The sequence below is a fragment of the Entelurus aequoreus genome, linkage group LG05 (assembly GCF_033978785.1).
Source record: "Entelurus aequoreus isolate RoL-2023_Sb linkage group LG05, RoL_Eaeq_v1.1, whole genome shotgun sequence".
NCBI classification, from domain to species: Eukaryota; Metazoa; Chordata; class Actinopteri; order Syngnathiformes; family Syngnathidae; genus Entelurus; species Entelurus aequoreus.
In genome coordinates, this window is record NC_084735.1 from 64,736,152 (window position 1) to 64,752,552 (window position 16,401).

Consider the following 16,401-nt stretch of genomic DNA (forward strand, 5'->3'; position numbering starts at 1 on the left):
GATGATGTTTTACAGATCATCTTCAAGCCGCTTTCTGACAGTCGCTTCTGGATGCGCCGTTTTTTGGGCGTTTCGTATTTACGAGTCTTCTCCCCGTCATCTTTGCTGTAGCGGTGTAACATGCAAGGACGGGAGTGGAAGAAGTGTCAAAAGATGGAGCTAACTGTTTTAATGACATTCAGACTTCACTTAAATCAATAACAGAGCAGGGTCTCCCCATCCGGAAACAACAACACAGGAAATGTGTCCCGTGAAAAACCGGGAAAAACTAAAGTTCCTTGGGTGAATAATGTATAATCACTATACCGGTATGTTTTAGTGCTTTCATGGCGAGTTTACTGACATATATAAGTAAGAACTTTACACTACTTTATATTAGAAATGGCAATAGCGAAGGATGAATGTCCCATAACAAGAAGATAGAGGAAAAAGAAGAAGCTTATCGACTCGTGGACGTGCACAATTTTTCCGGCCTTCTACAGATCCCAAATGCAAATCAGCAGGTACCATAAGGTAAAAATGTTGCTTTTACATAATATTGCAAAACAAAACGCCAGATAATATGTCTTACCTTATACCCACACAATAATGATACTTGTATGTTTAATGCGCCGACAATTATTCAAGCGGTGCGGCTTCATAGCTTACCAAAGTCGTACTAAAACATTTTGATATATTTTTGAGCGCCGTGTTTAATGTTTTATATTTTCAATGGAACATTTAAAATGTTGGTGTTGTTTACCTGAGACATATTGCAATCATAGTTCTACACATATCTTTTACACTACCGTTCAAAAGTTTGGGGTCACATTGAAATGTCCTTATTTTCAATGAAGTCTTAACTTTAAAGAAATACACTCTATACATTGCTAATGTGGTAAATGACTATTCCAGCTGCAAATGTCTGGTTTTTGGTGCAATATCTACATAGGTGTATAGAGGCCCATTTTCAGCAACTATCACTCCAGTGTTCTAATGGTACAATGTGTTTGCTCATTGGCTCAGAAGGCTAATTGATGATTAGAAAACCCTTGTGCAATCATGTTCACACATCTGAAAACAGTTTAGCTCGTTACAGAAGCTACAAAACTGACATTCCTTTGAGCAGATTGAGTTTCTGGAGCATCACATTTGTGGGGTCAATCAAACGCTCAAAATGGCCACAAAAAGAGAACTTTCATCTGAAACTCGACAGTCTATTCTTGTTCTTAGAAATGAATGCTATTCCACAAAATTGTTTGGGTGACCCCAAACTTTTGAACGGTAGTGTATGTTTGACTGCCATCTACTGGGTTCCCCTTGTGCTGTTACCTTGTCGTGGTGGGGAACCTTGCGTGTCTCTGTGACCCGGATAGCTATACCGACGGGGGCTATGCCCCCAGCAGGTTCAACCATGTCGGGCAGGTATTCCAGGTAGAGTCCAGACAAAAAACAGCACATGGCCCTCCAGGTTGGGGGTTGGGCGTGGGGCTAACAACCCCACCCCGTAAAAAGACACTACCGTTACAGAAACTTCTACGAAGTATACTACTATGGACCTCTCAGTAGACTCGAGCCAACCTTTTGGCAGTATGACTGCCCCTGATGAAAGCCTTCAACAGGAAGTCAGGAGCGCGATAGGTAGCCTACTGGGACCCAAAACTACGATCCGTCTGGGTGCAAGGAATGTCCGCACCGTGTTCGACACATCCAAAACAGCTCAGGTCACGAGTGAAATGAGAAGATACAGGTTGGACATCTTGGGAATAAGTGAATGCCGATGGACCAGCTCTGGACGCCAGGTGATGAGCCATGGCACAGTTATCCTGCACTCTGGGCACTCCAATTAACACACGCGCGGCGTGGCCCTCATAGTCTCAAAGGATAAGGTCAACAACTTGCTGGACTGGGAACCCCTCGGTGACGGGCTGATCAGAGCCCGCTTTAACTCGATGCACTGCAAGCTCACCATCATTCAGTGCTATGCACCAACCAATGAAGCAAAGGAGGAGGAAAAAGACAAGTGGTATGAGGAGCTACAGCAGACAGTCTCTAAAGTCCCCCAGCATGACATGCTAGTGATCATGGGTGACATCAACGCCAAGGTGGGAGCTGATAACACAGACTTTGAGAGAGCTATGGGGAAGCATGGGTGCGGTGTGATGAATGACAATGGCGAGCGTCTTGTTGACTTCTGCATGACCAACAACTACGTCATCGGTGGTACCATCTTTCATCACAAAACAATCCATAAACTCACATGGAAGTCACCTGACGGTTCCACCACCAACCAGATTGATCACATCTTGATCAATGGAAAGTGGCGCAGGTCTCTCCAAGACGTTCGAGTTTATCGTGGAGCCGATGTTAACAGCGACCATTACCTTCTAACAGCCATTATCAAGCTGAAACTAATGAAAGGGCAAAAGCGGAGTCAACGTAGGAAACATCTTGATGTAGCCAAATTAAGATGCCCCAAGACCAACAAAGAGTTCTGCCTGGAACTGAAGAACCGCTTCAGTGCTCTTGCCAAACCTGCGGACGAAGACTCAGACACCCAAGGCAAGTGGGAGAACATCAAAAAGTCTTACGTACACGTCTTACTTGTTTGCGGATGACTCGGCCCTGCTGGTATCAGACAAGGACAAGTCACAGGTGGAGAAAATCCTCAGTGCTGAACTCTGTAGAACTTGCATCTGGCTCACTGACAACAAGCTATCCATACACTTGGGTAAAACGGAATCCATCCTGTTTGGGTCCCACATCAACCTTAAGAAAGTCAATGACTTCACTATAAAAGTGGGTGACATTGTTATCACCAGGAAAGATGAGGTCACCTACCTAGGTTCCATTCTAGAGGCTAATCTTTCCTGTGATAAAATGGCAACCAAAGTAATCAAAAAGGTCAACCAGCGAACGAGATTTCTCTATAGAATCTCCTCTCTGGTCAACAAAAGCACCATGAGGATTCTAGCGGGAACTCTCGTTCAACCCTTTTTCGATTACGCATGCACCTCCTGGTACCCTAGCACCTCCAAAACCCTCAAATCTAAACTACTAACATCCCAGAACAAGCTAGTCAGATTACTTCTAGACCTCCATCCCCGATCACACCTCACTCCTACCCACTTCTCCAAAGTGGGCTGGCTCAGGGTGGAGGACAGAGTAAAACAACTTGCACTGAGCCTAGTCTATAAAATCCGCTACACCTCCCTGATACTGAAGTACATGTCAAACTACTTCCTTAATGTAAATGACCGCCATAACCACAACACCAGGGGGAGCTCCACTAACCACGTTAAACCCAGATTCCGATCTAACAAAGATCTTAACTCATTCTCATTTTATGCCACATCAATGTGGAATGCGCTCCCAACAGGTGTAAAAGAAAGAGCATCTCTATCCTCCTTCAAAACCGCAATAAAAGTACACCTCCAGGCAACTTCAACCCTAAACTATCACCCTCCCCGGATTGTAAATAATCAAATGTAAATAATCAAATGTAGATACTTTTTCTTATACTTTCTGATCTCTCTCTGTGTCCACTACTTGCTGTACATATCCTACCAAGTCAGACCTACACTGTTTCAATGTCCATTTCTCTGTTCTCAATTGTTGATGACTGAAGTGATGATAAAAACCATCTGTGTACTTTTTTCTTGTTCATTCTTAATTTTTTTTTTTTTTTTAATCTTATTTTGTATTAAAAACAAAAACAAAGATAAAGACATTTGACGAGATTGGAATTTTTTTTAACAAAGCTTTTCTTGTGGAATACCTGATCAGCCTCATCCAGACTCATCCTCCAGCGGCCCCCAGTTTAATTGAGTTTATGACCCCTGCTTTAGAGGAAGTCGGCTGCTTTGATCATTTTGGACAAGAGTGACTGCGCAAAGATATTAGTGCATGTGGAATTTTGGATTTTTAAGGTTTTACATTGAGCTGCCATTTCCCTCGAGAAAAGAGCTGCGGATTGCTTCACAATCGGGATTAGAGGCACATTTTCACTTGCTTTTATTTACCGGCTCCCCTGCCATATTATCACTATGTTGAGTATGAAGAGTTATTTTAGCGGACTATTGGGATTACAACAGATAACACAGCAATGAATTGCCTACAACACTGATGCAAACTCCCACTTGGCTTTAATTATGCACTAAGAATGATAGTCACTGGCCCCCTATCCGTAGTCTTTTTCATGGCGCTGAATAGATGTGCTGACAAATATGTTCTGCACCATATCAATGGTAAGAATGCTGTCGGCAAGGTTAGGTTTTCAGAGAAAATACAAGGACAGACCCCTCCCACAAGAGCCTATGTCCTTGTGGAACAGGAGACATCACGTGGCTGTCACACCTCCTGGTACAGGCAGTTTCTTGAATAGGGCAAATAGAGCGTCATACAAAAAGGAGTGTAGTTTTGCTTCGCCAGCACTCAAAAGGTCCTCGGGGACATGTTTTGTAATCACGTTGAATGACTGAGTTGAGCAGAAAAGAAAAATGTTGATGCTGTGTGAGGTTGGCAGGCTACTCGGGCTTAGGAAATATTATTATAGGCCGTTTTTGACCATGACCTAAATGAATACACAACAATATGCTTTATGACTAACGTAAGCAGCCCGATATTTGCAAATTCCAAGCAGAAAAGCACGAAGGCTGTTTTATTGCAAAATCAAATTGTCCAATGTCGTACTGTCCACTGCTGCTGGAGCTTGTTGGTCTGTTCTACGGTTTTTAGGACCTGCTGTCAAAGATCTGCAGCTGCATGTGATGCCCTTGTTCATTTTTTTATAAAGAAGCATTTTTACACATCTCTTAAGATACCTGCCAGGTGTTTGCTGTCTTCAGAATAGAATAGCCTTTATTGTCATTGCAGAAGCAACATCATTGAATGTAATCGCATCTAACAGTGCTGATAATGAATGATAAACATATAAAAGGCCATACACATCACACATTCTGATGTTTTTATTCCGTTTGCAAAATTGCACACCTTTTTAGAGTTGTCGTTTCCAATTGAAGAGGTTTTGTAGGGATGGGATGTTACATAGAAGCTAATGAGACTGGAATAAATGTTACACTGCTAACATATCTTCAGAGAGAACTTTCGTGAGAACAGTAGTCTCAAACTTGCGGGCTGCAAATTGGCCTACGATATTTTGTTGTCCCCACCTTAATATGAAAGTTTAATGTAAGTGCGGCCTACAAATTTTATATGAATGAAACTTTATAGTGTTATTTGCATAGCTGAGCGAACCTACCATTCTACCATCCTACCATTCCAAAGTCCTACTGTCCACTCCTGCTGGAGCTTGTTGATCTGTTCTACGGTTTTTAAGGAGCTGCTGTCAAAGATCCTCTATACGACAGCGCTTTGGCGCTTTTCAGAATCTGCTGCAAAAATGTGAGTCGAAGTCTTGAATTAAACTTACCTCGGCCGCCAGTTAATTAGCCATGCTTTCTAGGTTAATAGCAATAATACAACATTCTCAAATTGAAAAAGTCACACGTACCCCCAGGTAAAAATAAAGAAATCTTTTAATGTATTAAATTCAGGCACTAAATGGGTTACATCTTCCTTATGTACTGAGCCAGTGTTTCTGCCACATAGTTGGACAGGGCAAATGACTTCAGTTAGGCTCCTTTCTTGAATAAGCCTGCAGTCGACTTTTCCTGCTTTGAATATCCTAGTGGGATGTTGGAGGTCTCTGAAGACACTTAACACCTCCGTATGTAACACCAACCGCGTCAGCATGAATAATTATTTCATCCCGAAAGGATTCCAGCGGGATTTTACATATGATTATAGGGCGAGTGCAAAGCTCTGAGACAGCTTTTACATCACGCAGTAGCAGCAGCAGCCACCTTGGGAGCAAGATGAGGCTCATTTCTGTCTACATATTCGGCTCGTCATTCAATTTTGGAGAGTTTGAGGGAGGGAGAGTGATCTAATATGGCACAAATCACGGAATAAACTGTGAAGGAACCGCAAACGTTTGACACGCCAAATATAAAGCACTACTGTATGCAGTGTTTAAGATATTTACACCTTGTCAGTAAAGTCAGTAAATATTGTGTTTTTCATGTGCCACAGAGGACTAGCGCTTTTTTTATTTCAAATCAACACTACACCCACCCTATTTCCCTGCATTTTCACTGCCTTGTTGAAGGGGCTATACTGCAGCTGGAGTTGGAATAAAACCCTGAAGCTTCTGCATATCTTATTTCACTCGGCGAAGAGACAAAAGATTTATGCACGCTGAAACGGCCCTATTATAATGTCTATCATGCATGAGCAACATTGCTGACATTCTTTTTATAGTCATGTCTGTCAAGGATCCTCTGTAATTAACGTTTACCCTATTACTGGGATTCTGTCATGCACGGCGAAACATAACCAATGGACACTTTATTAGGTACCCATCATCTGTTTGTGTCTGTCCGTCACACAACTGTCTTACAATCTATACTCATCAATGCTACTTGAAGATGCATAAAGGAGAGGAAACTGGACCATTTTTGGAGTATTGTTACTCAATCTACTGTATTGGCCCGAATAAAAAACGACCCTGAATGTAGGGCGACCTTTCATTTTCAAGACTCTTTGTAAGTTAGGTATAATTTAAGATAAAGTTATAGCTCAAATTGAAAAATCATTTCAGTTTGTTTGATGACTCTGCTTCATTGATTACCATTATTTTAAAGAATAGCATTTAAACCTTTTTGTTGTTTGCTAACTTGCCCAACTTTCGGGAGATCTTTTCCCAGCGTCTTTCTCTGCCTCGTTTACACTGCACACCAAATTGGATTTTTTTGCCCTCAAGAGACACGGATCTGATTTTTTTGCCAGTCTGAACGCTCCATAGTGCTTCAAATATGATCTTTTGGTATAAGATTCAGGCCATATCAGGAGGTAGTCCTGAATCCGATTGGAATCTAATCTTTTCAAATGTGACTTCAATCTAAACGCAATGCGACCTCAATGGGACTTTTCCGTCAGCTTTATGCGAAGTACGTCATTTGTGTGCGCCGGCAAAGACGCAGTCGCCAGCGTAAATTGATATTTCATCACAACATCCGGTTTTGGTAAGCAAAGTCTATTCAAGATGACCATTTTCGGTGCATCACTTGTCAATAGTGCACAAATCAGTGGTGTGCCGTCAGGGCCAGCTAGGCCTTCTCTGCTGGCCTAACATAACCAGAAATCATGATCATAATTAAAGATAAAAGTAATTTTTTATTTACTTTCCCTAAATATCTAAAAGTATTCATATTCTCTTCATGTCATATCATGCTCCTTCCAGCACTGTTGTTTTTAGTTTATAGAGTTTTTATCCAATCAGAATTCAGCTAGCTTATGTTGCCATGCTGCACCAAATCTGCCACAGGCCTTCAGATTCAGCAATGCGGGCGTCTATGCGCTGTAAGTGAACAGGTACATACAGTGATAGACAGTTGCAATAGCCAATCAGATCACGCGTTGTTGTCAGTAAGGCCTTCTAGCTGGCCTAAGGCAGATATATATTGTGATGTTATGAGCCAGGTAACATAAGAACTCCATTACCCAGAATGCCAAAGTAGTAAATAGCATGCGCAGTAGCCCCGTTTAGGTTGTTTAACGTAGACATGCCGGCAGCGGGATGATTTGGATAAGCACCTTGTGGAGTAAACTTTAAGAACTCAGCCTCGTCTGCATCTTTTATGATTAGACAAGACAACACATATATTTGCAAGGCCATTTTCAAGAAGGATATTTAAAGAGAAACTACATCTTGTGAGACGATGTCGGCCAACCCCGGAAGCTAGCTCAGTTGTCGATGAAATTTTTGCAGTTTTAATTCTGATAGTACCACATAAGATATGTTTTAATTGCTGATGCGGGTTTATTGATTTTTAAATGCGCCAGAAAATAACCCGTTTTGTACAATGTCCATCCATCCATCCATCCATCCATCCATCCATCCATTTTCTACCGCTTATCACTTTTTGGGGTCGCGGGGGGTGCTGGAGCCTATCAGTAGTGCGTAAATGTGTTTCTGTATAGTATTTCTCCAGCAATTGTCATGTGGTGACATAAATGATGGTATTTTGAGAGGTAATCATTGAAGTCGGACATCACTGAAGGCCTAGGTGGGAAACGCACGGCCCGCTATAGGTAATATATAAATATATATTTGGGTTTCGACGAAGAAATAGCGATTGTTGAAGGACCGGAACTGACGCTATGGCGTATTTGCTTACATGTGAGTTGAAAAATAAAGCTCACGTAGATCCATGCTGATGTCCGTGCCCCCTTACTTAACAGCCATTAAAAGATTAGAACCCTCACAAATACATCAAACTATTTACATACATTGATATGTTATATTACCTTTGATTTCTTTTCACATTAAAAAACGCTAATTTTTAAGGTGTGGCAGGTTTTATTTTATTTTGTAGTAGTAGCAACTTCCTCCCGGTCAACTTCTTTTGCTTTTACTTTATCGAACTACGCAGGCAAGTGACGTGGAGGCCACATTGGGTCCTGTGCGCGTTTACACTGGAGTCTGATTAAAATCACATTTTACTTGCAGTGTAAACAGTCAGCAGGAATAAAATCAGTGTAAACCTTGTCTATGTGTTGCGATCGCATCTCCCCAGGTCACTAGTGTATTTAAGTGACAGGAAGAAAACCTCTGACTTGCTTGTGGTTCAGTCAATAATAGGCGCCATCTACCGGTTATCATGTATAAATCTCTCAACCCTGAAAAGGGGAAGAAAATACCATCTTATATTCAGGTCAATGCACTTATTGTAAAGTTTACAAAAGGTATATATGCTGTATGTTCGTTAAAATGTAATTTGTTTATGCATGGAGTTAACATTTCATGTTTTCATTGTATTTTACTAAGTCCTGTTTCTATGTGGCAGTGATAAGTCATACCTGACTGTTATTCTTCGTGTTCTACCTTGAAAAGGTGTTTATTTTTAAGTTCTTTCCAAGTGCCCCTCAGTTGTAATAGTTCCCTGTATTTTACCGGTATTTTAGCTTTCGGGGGGGGGGGGGATTACTAGCAGCATAGTTTCCAGTCTCCTTGGCAACACCCAGGTACCATCAGCGTATCAACGTCAAAATAAAATAACAGTTTCACCACAGTAGGCAGTCAGTCGGGTTTTTCCAACAAACAATAAAAGCTTCTGCCTCCCAAAATCCTTTATTTCGTATTTTTCACTTTCAATTACCCCTTATATTCACATGCAAATGTTGACAGGTAAACCGGAGGTTCCAATTTTCTGTATTCCTGTTCCTGTTTCATGTTTGCATTTTATTTTACTAAGTTCAATTTCTATGTGGCGGTGATAAGTCATACCTGACTGTTAATTAAAATTTTACCCGGCAAACTTGCGTATTTTAAAGTTATTTCCAAGTGCCCCTCAGTTGTAATAGTTTTGCATATGTTTTCAGTATATTTTAAAAGCAGCACAATTTCCAGTCTCCTCAGCAAATTCAGCAACACCCAGGTACCATCAGCGCAACACCCAGGTACCATCAGCGCAACACCGTCAAAATAAAGTAACAGTAGCGCCACACTAGTCAGTCGTTCGGGTCTTTCCTACAGATAACAAAAAGCTTCCACCTTCCAAAATCTTTTATTTTCTCATTTTCATTTGCAAATGCAAATTTTGACCAGTATAGTGTAAGTTCCAATGTCCTGTTCTATGGTTATCATTACACTTTTCCTATACACACTTGTGGGGTCATTCATTTAAAGTGTGACAAAATATGCTGACTCGAGGGTTGCAGAGATTCCTTTAGTTACAAAAAAAGCTTACATTTATATTCTGTTGCTTCGATTGTTTAATTCATTTAACTAAAAAAATATTTACAAAATTTGCATTGACTGTCCAGAACTTAAAATATGCAAAAGAAAACATTTATTAGTGTTTATTTAAACTATTTTACTAAATTCCGCATTGAGGCTATCTGATTACTTGATTAATCAAACAAACTAATCCATAAACTACTTGATTGCTAAAATAAGTGTAACTAAAAAAATATTAATAAAATCCGCACTGACTATCCAGAACTATCCAAACATTTGATCGCTTGCCCGTACGTGCGTGTCACGTACGTAACTTTGGGTAAATATATAAGCTTTATGAACCTTGGGTTAGGTGAACGGTCCTTTGGGCTGAGTGATTGTGTGTGTTGTGCAGGTGTTTGAATTGTATTGGCGGGTTATATGGACGGGAGCTAGGAGCTAGGAGCTAGCATAACAAACACCTAGGTGTTTGTTATGCGGGATTAATTTGTGGCATATTAAATATAAGCCTGGTTGTGTTGTGGCTAATAGAGTATATATATGTCTTGTGTTTATTTACTGTTGTAGTCATTCCCAGCTGAATATCAGGTCCCACCCGCCTCTCACAGCATCTTCCCTATCTGAATCGCTTCCACTCCCCACTAGTCCTTCACTTGCACTTTCCTCATCCACAAATCTTTCATCCTCGCTCAAATTAATGGGTAAATCGTCGCTTTCTCGGTCCGAATTGCTCTCACTTCTGGCCGCCAACACTGTAAACAATAGGGAACTTTGCGGAAATGTTCAACTGACTACGTCACGCTACTTCCGGTAGGGGAAAGGCTTTTTTTTGTCAGATACCAAAAGTTGCGATCTTTATCATCGTTGTTCTCTACTAAATCCTTTCAGCAAAAATATGGCAATATCGCGAAATGATTAAGTATGACACATAAAATAGATCTGCTATCCCCGTTTAAATAAAAACATTTCATTTCAGTAGGCCTTTAAGTATGATAAAGAAAAAATAATTCAGTGTTTATTTAAACTATTTTCTCTTGAGTATGTTTTATCTGATTACTCGATTAATCAAAGAAACTAATTGATAAATTATTCAATTACTAAAATAATCGTTAGCTGCAGCTCTAACTGACTCCACATGTCAGTTTGACTTTGACAGTATTGGAATGTAAAAGTATGGTAGTAAACTTCCCTACTAATAACAAAGATATTTTTAAATTGATGCCTGTCCTTCAATCAAAAGTGAACAATACTATCTTTATGACAGACACGTTCATATAGCTCTTGCATTGGATCATATTAGATGTGCATGGAGCAGTCTTGACTAATTAGGATGCAGTTTCCCTCTTTCCTTGTCTGCAGATTAGTCTGCAGCTTCTTGTACTGACATCAATAGTTTGACCTTGTCTGGCAGTTAGAGGATGCACAGGACACAAGCGATAAAGACCCCCCCTGCGCGTGCTACCAGTGCCCCCCAATGGCTGTCTTGGGAAGCAGTTCTAACCTTTGCGGAGGGTTGTCAGATGCTGACATAGGGAGGGTGGGCGTGAGAGAAGTTGGTCAAGCAAAGGAGGGAACAGCAGGATTGTGTCAGGAGTGATCCATATCAGGCAACCTGAGCTGGCGGCTGAGAGGAAATGATGCTGAACCCTAAGAAAGAGCTTAACATACTGGCCGTGTCACAAACAATATGCTTTCTTTCACTGGGCAAACAAGGGTTTGGTCTGGACACTCCTGAGCTTTTCCCTCTTACACATTATCTTGTCTGCTCTTTTTGAGCGAAAAAATTATGGAAAATATCAAAAAAGGTTGTCGCCTCATTTAAGGACTATACACAAAAACACTGGACTAATTTGAATTACAGTGAGTGGAAAGATGCATTTGAGCTTAAAGCCACAGTCAGGAGCAATTGTGGGTTTTGCTCCAGGTCTCCCCCAGTAGATCCATCGATCCATCCATTTTGTACCGCTTGTCCCTTTCAGGGTCGCGGGGGGTGCTGGAGTCGATCTCAGCTGCATTCGGGCGGTAGGCGGGGTACACCCATGGACGAGTCACCACCTCATCCCAGGGCCAACACAGATAGACAGACAACATTCACACTCACATTCACACACTAGGGCCATTTTAGTGTTGCCAATCAACCTATCCCCAGGTGCATGTCTTTGGAGGTGGGAGGAAGCCGGAGTACCCAGAGGGAACCCACGCAGTCACGGGGAAAACATGCAAACTCCACACAGAAAGGCCCCGAGCCCAGGATCGAACCCAGGATCCCCCAGTAGATGCGAAGTGTAATTAACTTTAAGAAACTGCTTTGAATAATATGTCCTAATTTGATGAGCACACAAAGACATGGGTATAAGCTAAAGGAGCTAAGCCATTTAGCATGTGCTAATGCTAACATAGGTGTCCCAGCTGGTTCTACTACATTACCATCCCAAAAATTCAGACGTGGTAGAGGGGTAAACATATTGCAAATTTAAGGATGATTTATGTGATTACTTTACTTTCATATCCGTGCTGAGAAGTTTAGTTTTGATTGTCGTTAGCCACAAAAGCGGTGTCACATGGACTTAGGGAGACCCCATTTAATTTTGGTACAGAGACAAAGTTGTTACGATCCTTGCTTGGAGCGAAGTGGCGCTAACCTGACTCTCTCCCAGATCCTTGTAGTTCGCTGAGCTCCACACAAGGATCTGGGCTCGAAGGCAATGCAAACTCCTTCAAGATAGCAAAAAATAATGAACCAATCAGGATCGCCGGGCGGGATTTCATAGATGTGACGTAGCGCCGAAGCGACTGTTTGATTCAAACAACAATGGCGGCACGTAGCGAGGAGTCGTGTGCTGACATTGATTCGGCTATTGCAACTGTTTTGCGATATCGAGCATCTACTGACATTGCTGCGTTGTTTCAGTAAAAGTTCTCTAACTTTTCGCTCTGACGTTATCCAATATGTCGGCCGTTCTGTTTTGGATTTCCCAGCGTCGCTCTCATCAGCGTCACGGGTTGATTTGGATGTGAGTGGTTGAAGTAGCACGTCATTCAAGATAACGGACAAGTGGTTTATCCAATCACATACAATGTTGTTGTTTTTACAAGGCCCCGCCTTCTGTATTACATCTCCTATTGAGAACTCCCAGATCCTTATGTGGAGCTCAGCGAACTACAAGGATCTAGCGAGAGTCAGGTTAAAGTGGCGCAGTGACCCAGAGGACTTAGTACATAGACTGTGGCGATGAAGGTGTAGTTGTTTGTAGCCACTTTGTAATGCATTACCACCACCTGCAGCACTGGAGTGGAACAGCATCACTGTTCCATCGTCATTTTTAAAAAGAAAATATACTGATGTGAAGCAAAACACCTGTTGGGTTCATTTATTTAGCTTCTATGTGTAAAACTGGGGACAAACAAAGGTTTTCAAACTATAGAGCTGTTTTCTTACTTCTATCATTTGAACAGATTAGACAATTTAATCAATAAAAACGGAATGCTTGCAAACAACCAATACGGATACAGAGCTAACATCTCAACATTGGTGGCATTAATCCAAATAGCAGAGGAAATGACCAATGCAATACATTACAATTCATTGTGCAACTGCAGTGTTTATGTACCTTTATGGACCTTTCTGTCTTGCCTCTTGGTGAGGGCGGTCGCATTTTTCTCCGCTCCCTCCTTCCCTGCTTGCTTTCTTGTGTCCTTGTTTTTGTCTGAACTTTTTTGAAGCCTCTTTTCTTGCGCTGTCCTCAAATCTAAACATCAAAATGAATATGATCAGCTGGACTCTCGACGCAATTGACAGTCTTTTCGACAAGGAAAAGAGGTTCGGGGGAGCCTGGCTGCCCTGATGGAACCATTGCTGCGGGGTACGTGAGAGATTCCTGGAATACTTTGGAGACTCATGTGCCTTTCCATCGAGGATGTGGAAGACCTCTACATATTTGGAACCGTGATTGCAGGGCATTTGCTGATTGGGCTGGGCATTGCTCTGGTGTATCGTCAAATTCGGAAGACGATGGCAGCCACTCAAGGGGCCCAAAGGCTGTTCAACGCAATTGGGTCGGGCTGTGGGATCACAGACTGGAGCGATTTCTGATTTGAATCGCAAAATGGATATCATCTTGGAGAAGTTTGCCGAGAAAGAATAATTAAATTGGAATTGAGAGAGCCAGCACACGGACACAGAGCAGGAATGTCATTACATGTACCATGTTTATGTGTGCTATGCTATGTGAGGTTTTTTCCTCGGACTCAGTCTATACCACTCCTGAGGGTCCAGCCTCAGACTGATATTTTTTTTACTCTTCCCCCTTTCCCAATGTCACCTTTTTCCCACCTTTTTAAGGAGCGCTGTAAGTGGCTGATCCGTTGGCGGTCCCGTCTTGTCCCCCTGTAACGTATGTCTGCTCTTAGCGGGATTGTGCCGAAAATTTAATTTCAGTTCTTATGTGTCTTGTACATGTTAAGAATGGACAAAATAAAGCTGCTGTCTGTCTGTCTGTCTAACAAAAGTATTTGACCCAATTAATCATAATAATCAACAAATTAAAACAGCAACAGGAAGCAATATGTGAAGCGAGGCAAGCACACGTCTTAATATATCTTGCGGCGTACCCCAGGGATCAATACTAAGACCAAAATTGTTCAATCTGCTAACTATATGAACAACATATGTAGAAAGGACTTAAAGTTGGTTCTATTTGCAGACGATGCCACCACTTTTTGTTCAGGAGAGAACACACAGAAGCTAATGCAGATAATAACCGAAGAAATTAATACATTAAAGGGATGGTTTGAATACATTAAAGGGATGGTTTGACAAAAAGAGACCATCCTTGAATCTAAGTAAAATTAGAATAATGCTATTTGGTAATACGGAAAATGAATGATGAGTGGTGGTTTTCCTTACTGATTCTTTGTCACCTGCAGGATGAAGGCAAAATCGGAGTCATCTTCAACGTGGGCACAGATGACATTACCATTGACGAGCCAGCTGTCATGGTGAATGACGGCAAGTACCATGTTGTACGCTTCACACGCAGCGGGGGCAATGCCACTCTCCAGGTGGACAACCATCCGGTCATTGAGCGCTACCCTCCAGGTAAGACGAACGCCAGCGAAAGTGTGCTACTGAAAAGGCATGTATACTTTCATGTCAATCCCTGAATGATCGAATGCTGTAATCCACCTCTCTCACTTGTGCATCACTTCCACAAGCTTTCTGTTAAGTTGCCACCCACATGTCCATGATGGACTTTCCATGTTCCATAAAAAATCTAATAATGTGACATTGATAGACTTGCCTAAGGCTGTCAAGCTAAGTATATCTCGCAGTGAAAGGACTTTCATCAGTAGCTGTCATTCCTGCAAACGTGCAGTGCATTCTAAAAATTGAGTTTCTACTGACATATGTAGTTCAAACCCATTAACATGATGTAACACAAACTTACTAACACCAGCTACTACAGTTTGTTACTCAAATTCAACTCAAAGACTTAAGGGAATCCAGAGGAAATGATGTGATGAGTGGCACATTGTTATTGAATCGCTCTGCAGCTACAGTACATGCACACACAGGCAACACACCTGGGGATGAGTCCGTATATTCGTCGAAACCTTTCGAACCCAAAAGGGATTAAGGCTCGCCCGCCTGTGTACTTGTTCGCCTCATTTGCATGCAGATTGAAAAGGAAAACTCATACTAGCGTTGTGCAATCACGGCGGGCTGCTCTTTAACTTGCTCTGAACCCCAGCCGACCCCCCTCAGAGCAGGTGCAGCATGGCGGCAGGAAGTTATCACTCCTGTCTACAGCTGCTAGTGAGGCTGCAAACAAAACCACATGTGCATTTGTACACTCTTTGCTCCATCTTTTGCAGTCAATGCTGTTATCAAGTCACTGAATTGAGCCTGGAATATGAAGGGAATGTTCGCCACTAAAGCTTAAACATGGTCTAAGTGACTTAAACTGTCATGTATGCTGCCTCCTCTTCCATGTTAGAACATAATCCTAATCCAATTTATATATGCGTTACTCACCCACCACTAACAACACTGGCTCACTTTGGGCTGTTTACTTTTTTATCTGTTGAATATGTCAGTTTTCATTCATGTTTGGGTACAATGCATTTGCCCTGATTTCATATCAAAGTACATTATGAACATACAATTATACTGCTTACGTATATGTACTCTGAGATGTATGCATTGAGTACTTACATCTTTAACAACACAGTCGCATTTTCACTTCACTAAATTTGAATGATAAAGGATTTCCATCGAACAGACATGATTATGTGTATAATTTTTGGGACTTTTGGATGGTCACATTTTACCAACATTTCATTCTTTATTCATACGTCACGATTCTGTCATGCAATGTGGATTTTGTGGGATTGTGTACAAAAACAATGTGCTTTTTTGTTGTGGGTTTAAAGTATCCAGATCATCTTATATTGTTATCTATACTGTGTGTATTTTTATATAGAATAAAGTGTATAGAATGTGCATATTGCTATAAAATATTACTTTTTATATGATTTCCTGCTAAATTGAGCAATATGAAGTGTCACCAATGCTTATGACATGTCTGGCAGTCCTGGTTGCTCTGTGTTTTTCATGCTGC

The 16,401-nt window shown here is 41.5% G+C and overlaps 1 pseudogene; it reads left to right on the forward strand.

The window, feature by feature from the left end:
* Positions 1–16,401, forward strand: part of LOC133650892 (neurexin-2-like) — a 489,617-nt pseudogene that overhangs the window by 458,580 nt on the left and 14,636 nt on the right.